Source organism: Lolium rigidum, chromosome 4, assembly GCF_022539505.1.
Source record: "Lolium rigidum isolate FL_2022 chromosome 4, APGP_CSIRO_Lrig_0.1, whole genome shotgun sequence".
NCBI lineage: Eukaryota > Viridiplantae > Streptophyta > Magnoliopsida > Poales > Poaceae > Lolium > Lolium rigidum.
This window is the reverse complement of record NC_061511.1, coordinates 77,025,034-77,038,409: the sequence shown is the minus strand read 5'-3', so window position 1 is coordinate 77,038,409 and position 13,376 is coordinate 77,025,034. Positions and strand designations below refer to the sequence as shown.

The window sequence follows — 13,376 nt, the reverse complement described above, 5'->3', positions numbered from 1 at the left end:
CTTGGCCTGATCAATACTGACCCTACTGCAGCAGATGGTAGATTCAACAAGTTTAAGGGGTCCTGTATAAATTGTTGTGGTGAACATCATGTTGAGGTGTGTCAGAACAGGGAGCCTTGGGAATACAAGGCGCCGTTCTTCGGCAGTGAAGAATTTGGGTCTGGTTTTTACTCGATCCCCGTCCCTGAGTTAGAATCTCAACCCGTGGAGCAGTTGAATTACGCTCATATCACAGTTGAGAAGGGAGAAGTTAATTGCAGGAATATTGAACATGAGTTTATGAAGATAAATTGGAGATTCTATGCGAAAGAAGTTTCCCCTACTGAATTTAGAACAAGATTCCCTTCAGCAAAAGCTATTGATGAGCTAGCTCACTTTGGTAAACTCTTCATGAAAACTGTACCTGGTGCCATTATCTCCATGGAAAGATGGGCCGGTGATATTCAACCAATCTCTGTGATGGAGGAAGCTTGGTTCAGAGTCAAGGGTATTCCTATGAACTTCAGGAACAGAGCAACTGTGTTTTATGCTGCCAGCCTGGTGGGTAAGCCTCTTGCCCTTGATAAGAACTTCTTGAGGAATTTTTCATATGTGAGAGTCAGAATTGGAAGCCAGGATCTGTCCCTGATCCCAAACATTCGTATTGGTGAGATCAAAGGGGGGGTCTATGAATTTCAGTATACCAGGGAGCTGTGTGAACCAAATCCTAATCCTGGCACCATAATTATGGTTGCTGATACTGCTCAAGGTGGGTTGGGTGATAATGGGACTCCAAAGAGACAGAGGACTGGCAGAAATGACTCTGATGCAGGATCCCAGTCAGCTCCTCCAAAAATGACCAACAACTCTGATAGGAATAATGGTACAACCAGGCAGACTGTTGCTGCCATATATGTTGTTGCTGGCAGGGACAATGGTAAGAGGAAGTTAGTTGAAATAGACTCTCTAGATGCAACTGAGAAAGATGTAGCTGCTGAGACATCTTGTGCTCCCCCTCCTAACAGTAAAAATGTTATTGCTGGCTCTCTGTCTGATGTTCACAAGTCAGTAAGTGATGCTTTTGCCCCATCTGTCCTATCTCCTGGACAATCTTCTTCCAGTGCCTCTGCTTCTCCTTCATACAATTAGTTTCTTCTCTCCCTAACCAAATCTGGTAGTGACAAGGCTTACATGTTTCAGAAGAAGTACAAGAAAGATCTGGGGCCTATTTTGGAAGTTGTTAATGAAGAGGATATTTCGGAGGAACGGGTTGATTATGACACTACTAACTCTGAGAGTGCTGCAACCTCTAAGAGGTATATTAATCCTGGTACTGGTGTTATGGATTTGGCTGCTCCCTCCAGACAAGCAAGAGATGAAACTAACTTGATGGCTGAAGGCTCTCAACCTGAGACTGATGGCACACAAGAAGACCCTCTTTCTCAAGTTGTTAATCCTACTGATATGGAGGTTAATGTTGGTGCTAATATTAAAGAAAATATACATCTAGCAGGTGGTGGCTCCCAGAATGTCAGGATGAGTTCTAGGATTATCTCCCAAGACTTACATTATACAAGAATTCCTGAGAGGGCAAGCAGATCTGCAGCTGCAAGAGATGTTAAAGGTACTAACCTCACCTCTCATAATTCCTTTGCTTTACTTGGTGATGATTCTATTCATAGTAGGGCCCTTGAAATGGGGGTCAACCCTGAAACTTTCACCATGAAAAAAATTAATTATCTGAAAGACCTTGAACAAGCTAGACATGCTATTACTACAGCACAGAATTCACATGAGAATGAAGTAGAATCAGATTCAGAGAGAGTTTTGCTTCTGGGCTTTGGGAGAGATCAAGATCTGGAGGATGAGAATGACTTTACAATGGCTGTGTCTAGAAGGAGCAGGAGGAAGAAGAGGAGTGCTGGTAAGTCTGTTAGGTGGAGGGAAACACCAACAAAATCAGGTGATTCCCTCAGAGGGGCACAATCAAAATCATGTGCTGCCTCGGAGAAAGTATGCAATAATCACCCTTCGAGTGATATTGTTACTGGAACCAGGTGTAGGAAAAAAAACCAAGATATTTATGATAGGAGCCACTTTTAATTGTAGAGGTGTGGGCAAGAGAGGCATGAGTAAGTTTTTGTCAGATTTTATCAGTGAGCAGGATGTTGATTTATTGGGTTTGCAAGAGACTATCAAAAATAATATTCTCCTGCATTTTTCAGGTCCATTGACCCCAGGGGCATTTTGATTGGAAATGGATTAGTTCCATTGGTAGAAGTGGGGGAATTCTGGGTGGTTTTAGGCTATCCAGATTTTCCATTACTGATACTGTGGTTGGCAAAAAAATTATCAAAGTATCCTTGCTGGATTTGAAACTTAAGTTGAATTGGTGCTTGGTGATTGTATATGGTGCTGCTCAGATCTGTGATAAGGATGATTTTCTGACAGAACTAGGTATGGTCTGCAGTGATCAGAGACTCCCTCTTCTTATTGGTGGTGATTTCAATATTATGAGATTTTCTTCTGAGAAGAGTAATGGGATGAGAAACAACAGATGGTCAGATATGTTCAACTCTATTATTAATACTTATGCTCTTAGGGAAATTCACATGTCTGGTGGGCAGTACACGTGGACAAATAGTCAGACTGTTCCTACACTTGAGAAGTTGGACAGATTCCTGATGAGTAGTGCCTGGGAAGAGCTTATTTCCTTTGACAACAGTACACAAGTTGAACAGAGACATTTCTGATCATAATCCACTCATTCTGGACACCAAGGAGAACAAATCAAAAAAGAAGTTTGAATTCAAATTTGAGAAAAGCTGGGTTCAAGAAGAAGATTTCCTTGCTAGAGTGGGCAGAGCTTGGCAACAAAATGTTAGAGCCACCAACAGTCTTGATAGGCTGCAGAAAAAACTAAAAAATGTTAAGAACTGCTTGAAAGGGTGGGGCCACAATTTAAGAGGGAAGAATAAAAAAGAAAATGTGAGATTTCTCTCTCTCTCTAGCTGATTTGGAACTGAAAGAAGAGCTTTCCCTTATCCCCTGCAGACATTCAGAAGAAGACCGAATTGCAGGAGGAAATGCTTGGTATCCTTGACAAGGAAGAGAGCTTGATCTAGGGATAATTGGTTGCTGAAGGGAGATTGTAATACAGCCTACTTTCATAGAATAGCAAATGGTTGTAAGAGAAAATCTACCATTTTTTCTTTGAAAAATGGAGATTCTGTGATTCAAGGGGATGAAGACTTGTTACAACATGCTACAGACTTCTACAAAAATTTGTTTGGTCCAGTTGAAGACAGAGGTGTAAAACTGAGGGAAGATGTTTGGAACAGTGATGAGAAATTGGATGACAATGATAGAGAAGCACTGGACAGGAGATTTACAATGGAAGAAGTAAAAGGTGTTGTTGATCAAATGGAAAAAAATAAAGCTGCAGGTCCTGATGGAATTCCTATTGAATTCTATCAAGTGTGCTGGGAGATAATTAAATTTGATATCATGGCTGTGTTTGATGATTTATTTGATCATAAGATTGATCTGGCCAGAATCAATTATGGCATTATCACCTTGATTCCAAAAGGAGAGGAGGCATATAGAATACAAAATTTTAGACCTATTTGTCTTTTGCAAGTTTTGTTTAAAATCTTCACCAAAACACTAAGTGTCAGGGCTGCCCCAGTCATGGAAAAACTGTTGGCCCAATGTCAAACAGCTTTCATCAAGGGCAGGTACATCACTGATGGAGTAATGTTGTTGCAAGAAGTCCTGAGAGAGAGCAAATTCAGGAAACAACAGGGGGTAGTGCTGAAGATAGACTTTGAGAAAGCTTATGACAAAGTTAACTGGAACTTTCTGTTTGACTGCTGCTCTCAGAAAGGTTTTAGTGATAACTGATGGTTTGGATAAAAAATGTGGTGACCAATGGTACTCTGAGTGTGAAAGTTAATGATAAAATTGGTCCTTATTTCTCTGGCCACAAAGGTGTAAGGCAAGGTGATCCTTTTGCTCCTTTTTTGTTCAACATGGCTGCAAACAGTCTGTCAAAAATGGTTATCCTAGAACAACAAAGTGGTCTCATCACAGGGCTAGCCAGTAATTTGGTGGAAAATGGCATTGCTATCCTTCAATATGCTGATGATACTATCCTGCTCATCCAAGATAATGATGAACAAGCTGTGAATCTGAAACTTATCCTATACATTTTTGAAACAATGTCTGGCTTGAAGATTAACTTTGAAAAAAGTGAGGTTATGATGATTCTAGAGGATGATTTGAAAGCACATAATTTTGCCTCATTGTTCAATTGTCAGTAAGGGAGTTGGCCTATAAAATATCTTGGCACTCCTATGTGTGCCAGGAAACCATCTGTTGCTGAAATGAGTTTTCTGGGGGATAAAACAAAGAAAAAAATGGGTGGTTGGATGGGAAATACAATTTCCATTGGTGGGAGAGTGATTAAGATTGATGCTTGTCTTTCAAGCATTGTTGTATATCAAATGTCAATGAGATTGCTGCACAAAACAAATGTTGAACAGATGGATAAGCCCATTAGAACTTTCTTTTGGGCTGGGAGTGCAGAGAAAAAGAAGTATCATTTTGTGAAGTGGAAATGGATCTGTAAACCCAAAAAAAGGGTGGTTTGGGTATAAAAAATCTGCACAAATTCAATATTAGTTTGATGTGCAAATGGTGGTGGAAATTGGAGAATGGCTCAGGTCCTTGGCAAAATTTAATGAAAGCAAAGTATATGACTCATGGTGGTGCTTATTATACAAAGAAAAAACCTGGAGATTCTCCTCTGTGGACTGATATGTTACAGGTTAAACATGTTTATCTGGCTGGTAGAAGGATGAATGTGGGGAGTGGAAGAGATACAAGCTTCTGGTGTGACTCTTGGTGTGATCAGATACCATTAAAAGATAGGTTTCCAGATATTTATGATATCTGCAATGAACAGGAAATATATGTGGCTGAGGCAGCTGCCATGCACTGGAATTTCTCCTTCAGGAGATGGATGACCCCGGACCTGGCTTGGCAAATTCATAGGTTGCATCAAGTTATGGCTCCCACCATCCTCATAGATACACAAGATAGAGCTGTCTGGAAATGGACAAAAAGTGGAAAATTCTCTGTTAAGTCTATTTATAATCATTTGTGTGGATCAGGTCTAGACAGATCCTTTAAACATCTCTGGAAAAGTAAAATCCTTTTGAAAATTAAAATTTGGCTTTGGATGATCTGGCACAATGCCATTGCTACAAAAGATAACTTGCTGAAGAGGAACTGGCAAGGAGGAGCAACTTGTCAATTTTGCACCTGTGATGAAACCATCTCTCATCTCTTCTTTTCCTGCCCAGCTGCTAAGTTTGTGTGGAGTGATGTGGGGAAGCTGATTGGGGCCCCTTCCAGACCTGGGTCTTTCACACAATTCTTCTGGTGGCTCCCTCAATTCTTTGCCTGCTAGCAGAAACACGCAAATTGCGGGGTTGGCTGCAATTTATTGGGCCATTTAGAAATTACGAAATCGTGCTTGTTTTGAGCATAAACTGATCAGTGTAGTTAATCAGCTATTATACTGTTTTCATGAAATATTGGGCAGGTCTGGATAGCGAGAAGGATGCTGACGACTTACAGGCGGGTGCAGATGGTCTGTTGCGGCTTGCTAGCGCGACCAATTTTGGTGTTGCTCCTTCACAAGATGTTCCTCGCCAGGTACAGCGCCCGCTGCGGATCAGAGATGCAAATCTGGAAACTGATGCTGTCGATATGGAGTTGGAGGAACAAGATTGATGGCCTTTACCTGGAGTGGTTCTAAAACTGTAGCGCGTGTCTCGTTTTTGTGTTGCTGGTCTCATGCCTTAGAGCCAGTCTTTAAAACCTCTTTGTTGTGTGTCGTTAGCATTAGGCGGCGACTGTAATAGCTTAAAACTTAGCTGTTTCTTACTTTCTCATGCCTGGGACATGATATTCTGTTGCTTCGTTATCCTTGGGTAATGAAATCCGACCATTCTATGGTCGTTTGGAAAAAAAAAAATACATGCACTCAACAATGAGGGGCAGCGCGTTGTTTCAGCCACCGAAAATATCCGTAGGACCAGGCCGAAGCTGGGAATTGTCAAAAACGCTGAGAGCAAAGCTTGGAAACAGCAGCTCATTGCACCGATCTAAATGAGTTGTTAACCCCAACATGATGCTAATTACTACAATTGATAGAGATCCGAGATCTGGTATGAACGAAGACAGATAATGCAAGTGGCCAGTGATCATTTCGGTTTTGTTAGCATCTAATGTGCCATCGTGGTAGTTGGCTTGAGCAACATGGGACGCAAGTGCATTATTTTAGCTCTGTTAGAACCATTTAGACGCAAAGTTCCGGTCAATCTAACCATAAGGCTGAGGAGGAGAGCACCCATTCTTCTACACAGCTTCCAGTCTACCACATCCACACGCAAAAAATCTACTGACCGAGCGCCGAGCCAGTAACCATGGAGGGTGCTCTCGTGAGTGTGGCGACAGGGGCTTTGAAACCGGTGGTGGCGGAGAAGCTGTTCGCTCTTCTTGGTGATGAGTACACGCGGTTCAAGGGTGTGCGGGACCAGATCAGGTTCCTCACCAGCGAGCTCACCACCATGCACGCCTTCCTCCTGAAGATGTCGGAGGAGGAGGAGGCGGGTCATGATCCGCTAGACAAGGCCTGGATGAAGGAGGTTCGGGAGCTGTCATACGACATGGAGGACTCCATCGATGACTTCATGACGAGTGTCGATGACAAAGATGCTAAGCCAGATGGCTTCATCAACAAGATCAAGCACTCGTTGGGGAAGTTGGGGAAGATGAAGACTGGCCGCAGGATTAGCAAAGAGATGGAAGAACTAAGTAAGCAAATCAGTGAGGTGCGCGAGAGGAATTCAAGTTACAGGACAGGACGTGTCATAGCCAAGATGAGCAATCTTACTGTCGACCCTAGAGCACTTGTTATCTTTAAGCATGCCTCCGAACTAGTTGGAATTGATGAACCCAAGGCTGAGATAATTAAAATGTTGACCGAAGATGAACCATGTGGGTCAGCGCCACAACATCCGAAGGTGGTCGCCATCGTTGGATTTGGAGGAATAGGCAAAACAACCCTCGCGAAACAAGTGCAACAAGAGCTCGAGGCGCAATTCCAGTGCAGTTCTTTCATATCCGTGTCCCGGACTCCAGATATGATGAAAATTCTGAGAACTATTCTTAGTGAAGTCAGCAAGCAAGACTATGTTTATACTAAAGCAGGGAGCATCCAACATCTGATCAGCAAGGTCCATGATTTCCTAATAGGCAAAAGGTAATCTCTCCATTTGTTTTAACTAACGATCTTCAAGTCTATTAAGAAATCATTAAGATATATAACGAATATATCAGAATACTAGTAATTTTCTAAGAAATAATGTTCAACTCCTTTGGATATAGTAAGGCAGAGTCGCATGTGGTAATGCATGTAGCTTTGCTGTTTTCATCTTGAATCGGCGTTTCGATGTGTCTCTAAAATAATGATTTGCTGCTCATGCATTTTGTCCAGATAAGATTGGTACTTGTGGCTATTGTATCGTCTCTTGTTTACGGTACCGACTATATTTAGGCTATCACTCGCCAGAGTTAGGTCCGTGTGTAGGATTATTTCTTGTGGTCAAGACATTTGTTTCAACTTTGAACGGTTGATTTTCCCTCTGATTTCCATAATGTACCATACAAACAGATGTGCATGAAATGCAGCCCTTTTTCTATTTTCTTTGTTGTATTCGCTTTACACTTTACAGTAAGCCCCCCACCCTAATATCACTAGCTCATAAATCTTGTGCAGATACTTTGTTGTAATTGATGATATATGGAGCGTGGAAGCATGGGAAATCATTCATTATGCATTCCCTAAGATGAGTGGAGGCAGCATAATAATCACCACCTCCCGTAATAATGATGTTGCTCAATCTTGTAGCGCATCATTCACTGGATGTGTCTATAATATAAGACCTCTTGCTATGGTGCACTCAAGAAAATTGTTCCATAGAAGACTATTCAAATATGAAGAAGATTTCCCTTCACACCTCAAAGATGTCTCAGATGAAATATTGAGAAAGTGTGCTGGATTACCTTTGGCAATCATTGCAATATCTGGTTTACTGGCTAACAAAGAAAATACAGAACATGAATGGGATCAAGTGAAAGTTTCAATAGGTTGTGGACTTGAAAGAAATCCTAGTGTTGAAGGAATGATGAAGATAATATCACTTAGTTACTTTGATCTTCCCGCTCATCTCAAAACTTGTTTACTGTACTTGAGTATATTTCCTGAAGATGCTATTATTCAGAAGAAGAGCCTGATCTTGAGATGGATTGCTGAAGGATTCATTTATAATGAAGGCAGATATACACTGTATGAGTTGGGAAAGAAGTTTTTCAATGAGCTTGTCAACCGAAGTCTAATTCAACCTAGGAAGATGGTGAATGGTGTGGTCAAGAGTTGTCGAGTTCATGACATCATCCTTGATTTCATTATACCAAGGTCAATTGCAGAGAACTTTGTTAGTGATCCCAATACAACTGAAACAGAAAGTAAAGTTCGTCGGCTTTCTCTCCAAGGAGACAAGGAAGGGAATTTATTTGTGCCAGACAACTTAGTCTTGTATCATATCCGATCACTTCATGTGTTTGGGCAATCAGGGGATATCACTTCTCTGAATCGATTCACACATTTGCGTGTTCTGAACTTTGAAGATTGTCATCACTTAGAAAACCATTATGTTGAAGATATAGGGAGGCTATTGCAGTTGAGATACTTAAACCTCAGCGGGACACAGGTTAGTGAGCTCCCTCGGCGAATTGGCAGTCTATTGTGCTTAGAGATGCTGGACCTAAGACGCACCGCCGTAGTGAATTACCAGCCTCCATTGTCAATCTCAAAAAAATGGCGCATCTATATGTTGATTTTGGTGTTATATTTCCTAATGGCATTGCAAAGATGCAAGCCCTAGAGAGGTGTATAAATGTCCATATCTCCCGGCAATCAACAAAATTCCTGCAAGAACTTGGCCAGCTAAAGAATTTGAAAAAAGTGCGCCTTAATTTTGAAGGTGTTTGTGGCACGGGAGATGAAAATAGAGTTACAGAGGTGGACGTGAAAGCTATTGTGTCTTCTCTACAGAACCTTCGTACTCTTCAAATAAAACATGATGGCAACTTCTTGATGGAAGCTCTGTTTCAAGCTACGCCAGGCCTCCAAAAACTTATTGTTTCGGGTTCAACTATCACAAGAGTTCCAGATTCAGTGGGCTCCCTCGTCAGGCTCAGGTTATTACGTCTTTGGATGGATCGAGTCACGGAGGAAGACCTCTGTATTCTTGGTGGATTACCTGCTTTGCTCAATCTAGTGCTATTCATTCGAAAGAGTAAAGATGTCGATGAAACCAGAGTCATAGTTAGTGGTGCACACAGATTTTCGTGCTTAAGGGAATTTGGGTATGACATAACAGACGACGAGATGGATCTTATGTTTGCAGCAGGATCCATGCCGAAGGTAGAACGATTTATAACTAATTTCGATGTAGTTAAAACTGAGTCATTCACCGGCGGCGATTTCGATTTCGGAATTGAAAACCTCACCTGCCTCACTACAATCTATTGTGGAGCATATTACGGTACCATCAAGACTAATGACGCCGCAAAGGATGCTATGGAGAGGAAAGTGAGAGCACACCCCAACCACCCTAGTCTGACATTTGCTTATTGGTAAGAGTGCATCGGTGGTGAGCAGGTACTAATTTCTCGCTGAACACGGCCACATTATATAATTTCCAAACTATGTTCCTCTGTAACGTTGCCTGACATGATTAGGATCTATGTATCTTCAGTTCGGGGGCACTACGCACTACAAAGTGCGGCCGGGAGGCACAGAAGACGAGCGTGGACCGCAGAAGAAAAAGCTGCAGCGCACACTAGGATCGGCATCTGAGCAATGACCTTGTTGGCGTAGCCATGCTAGCGGAGGAGAGCGTCGACCTTGGCGGTAGCGGTGATGCGGACGGAGCCAGATGACTTGAACGTGGGCTGGTGGCGGTAGGGAGGACGCTACGAGGTTTCGCAGACTTCATTCAAGCATGTCCGGAAAGCTTCTGGATTACTATGGTTCAAAAGCTAGCAGAGCACGCACATCGTTAGAGCATCTCCACTCGTCCCCCCGACGAGGCCCCCGGCGAGCGTTTTTTCCATCCGGACGGCGTAATTCGGCCCAGTCGCGCCCCCGGTTCCTCGTTTTCGTCCGGATTTGGGCCTAAATCCATCCGGCGATCCCACGACATCCCCGGCCCCCGGGGAGCGCTCGGGGACTCCGGACGAGTGAAAAGCGGGGAAGGGCCCGATCTGTCGGTGACTCGACGCACGAACCCCACCGCCACGTCGCTCAAAATCTCCCCCACCCCTCGTATCTCTCTCGCCGCCGGCACCACCCCGCCGGCTTGTTGCCCAGATTGCGCCGCCACTCCTTCCCCAACCTGCCTATATTCCGCCGTGTTTGGACGACGGTCTATCTGGCTGCTCTTCCGCCGGCCTGTTTTCCGGCCTGCTTGCTCGTCGTCGCTCGCGGCTCGGGTTGCCTCGACCACGCCCGTCGGTGTTCGTCCATTTGCCTCGCCGGCCATGGACTCGGACGAAGAGGAGGAGCAGATGTTCGTCGAGCTTATGCAAGAAGAGATGGCAGCAGCCGCCCAAGACGAGGAGCACATGATGATCCTTGGTTGCTTGGCAAGCATGTACGGCGGATCGGCAACTCGTCGGCGTGGTGGGTCGGCACGAGGTCGCCGGAAGTGCAAGCCGAGACAGCGAATGGAGGGCTACTGCATGTTGTACGCCGACTACTTCGCCGACAATCCATTGCACGGTGAGAGTGTTTTCCGGCGTCGCTTCGGGATGAGCGAGAAAGCTATTTACGGAAATTGTGTATGCCATCCGCCACTTTGATCCGTACTTCAGATGCAAGGCGGATTGCACTCGGTTTGGTTGGATTTTCGTCACTGCGTGAAGTGCACGGTGGCTATGAGGATGCTGGCGTATGGAGCTCCCGGTGATACTGCAGATGACTATCTTCGCATGGCGGAGTCCACCGCCCTTGATTGTTTCTACCGGTTCTGCAGGGACGTCATAGCAGTGTTCGGGGACTATTACTTGAGATCACCCACTGTCGAAGACACTCAGAGGATCCTTGCAACAAATGAAGCTAGAGGTTTTCCAGGGATGCTTGGAAGCATTGACTGCATGCATTGGCAATGGAAGAACTGTCCGTTTGCGTGGCAGGGAATGTACAAGGGTCACAAAAAGGCTGCACTGTGATACTTGAAGCAGTGGCTACCCATGATCTTTGGATTTGGCACTCTTTCTTTGGTATGCCTGGATCCAACAATGACATCAACGTCCTAAACTGCTCCCCGGTCTTTTCCAAGCTTGTTGAGGGTCATGCTCCCCCGGTGGACTATGTGATCAATGGTCGGCACTACAACAAAGGATACTACCTTGCGGACGGTATCTATCCAAAGTGGGCAACATTTGTGAAGACGATCTCCAATCCTAGCACCCCCAAACTTTGCGAGTTTGTCAAGAAACAAGAAGCTTGCCGAAAAGACGTCGAGCGAGCATTTGGTGTCCTACGGCGAGAGATTTGCTGTCGTCCGGTTCCCCGCTATGACTTGGTCCAAAGATCGGATGTGGGAGGTGATGAACTGCTGTGTGTGCCTACACAACATGATTATTGAAGATGAGCGAAAGCATCCGGTTCCTCCGGCTGAGCAAGAAGCACCATATGAGAGAGAGGGTCCTCTTGCACGACCCTAATCACCGAGTGCCTCCATCATGGGCCGCCTTCATTGCTATGCGCCGGGAGATTCGAGACTCTACAATGCACCAGCTCGCTGCAAGATGATCTGGTGGAGCACATATGGAGGCTCCGAGGCAACGCCAACGCCGACGCCAACTAGTCTGTCTTAATTTGTTTGAAAAATTGTGAAATTGTGTGCTTCATTTGTTTCAGCACTTGTTAAACATTGTACTGTTATCGCCGAATTTGTTTCAGCAATTCTCGTCCTCTTGTTTGCCGAACTTGTTAAATTTTATGTTGAATTTGTTTGAAATATGTCAAATGGTCGAGGTTGGGGGTTTCCTGCCGGGGGGACGGCTGGAACTTCGGCGCTCCCCACGCCAAATCTTCATCCAATCCGGACGAAAATTTCGCCGGATTTGGGCGTGGGGAGCGCCAACGAGTGGGGATGCTCTTATTTCCATCCGGTACATGCACTATATTCAAACAGGTTTAATTGTTGTAAGGTCGTTCAGTGCTCGAGTTCATATGGATCTTATTGTAGGATTTAAGCTTATTCCGTATTGTCACCTGTAATTAAGTTTTGGAGTTCAGTTGTTAGGTTTCAAAGATGTGGACTTCACCTGTAGGAAAGAATTTTTTTTTCAACCTGTCTACATAGTCCTTGTCAAGAAACTAAGAAGTTCCGTACGAACTTTATTAGGAGCAACAGTGTGCATATGGGATGTTTGTATCATATTCGTACAGTCTTTAGCTTCCAAAAGGATTGCAGGCGTTTGAATTATGATGTCAATTGTTTAAGTTCTGTTTCTTTGTGTTCATTTGTCTTTTGCAGAGGTTTGACGGTAATCTTAATCTCTGTCCCCGTGACCATCACGTCGATAAACAAGTTATCAGGTAGTTTCAGTAATCGTTATATAGAAGCACCTATCTCAGATCCTGTGCTACAATCAATGGTGAATGTCATAGTAGTAGCTCCAAAGATAGGTCGTACCTCCGATGATGTATTTTCTCCATAGTTTTAGCTTATTTGATTTTGGTCCACGTCCTCCAATCTCACATTTGAGATTGGTTTGACAGGTGTGGACAACTTTAGGCAGATAATTTTAGACAGTTATGAACAAACGCGAGATGAGATGAGAGGGGCCTTTGGAAACGCCCTTATCCGTCAGGGATGACCTTCTTATTCACCACCCTTCTCAGTGGCAGCTATCATTTGACTAGCTGTGTCAATGCTAGTTATCAACCGAACAAAACATCATTTTCACAGAACACGCGTAGCTGACTAGCGATGTTTAGCCTGTGCGCCGAAGTCGGCGTTCGGACGTCATCCAGTCTCACATTTGAGATTGGTTTGACAGGTGTGGACACCTTTGGGCAGATACTTTCGGGCAGTTTCAGACAAACGAAACGATGAGAGGAGGGACCTTTGGAAATGCCCTAATTAGACAAACGAAACGATGAGAGGGATCTTTGGAAATGCCCTGATCAGTTTGCAATTATATGACGATCATCTTATTCAGCAGGATGTGTCAATTTGTCACACTTT

General features: G+C 44.0%; 1 pseudogene; it reads left to right on the top strand.

The window, feature by feature from the left end:
* Nucleotides 1–6,473: 6,473 nt before the first annotated feature.
* LOC124647269 lies at nucleotides 6,474–9,754 on the top strand (annotated as a pseudogene).
* The last annotated feature ends 3,622 nt before the right edge of the window (nucleotides 9,755–13,376 follow it).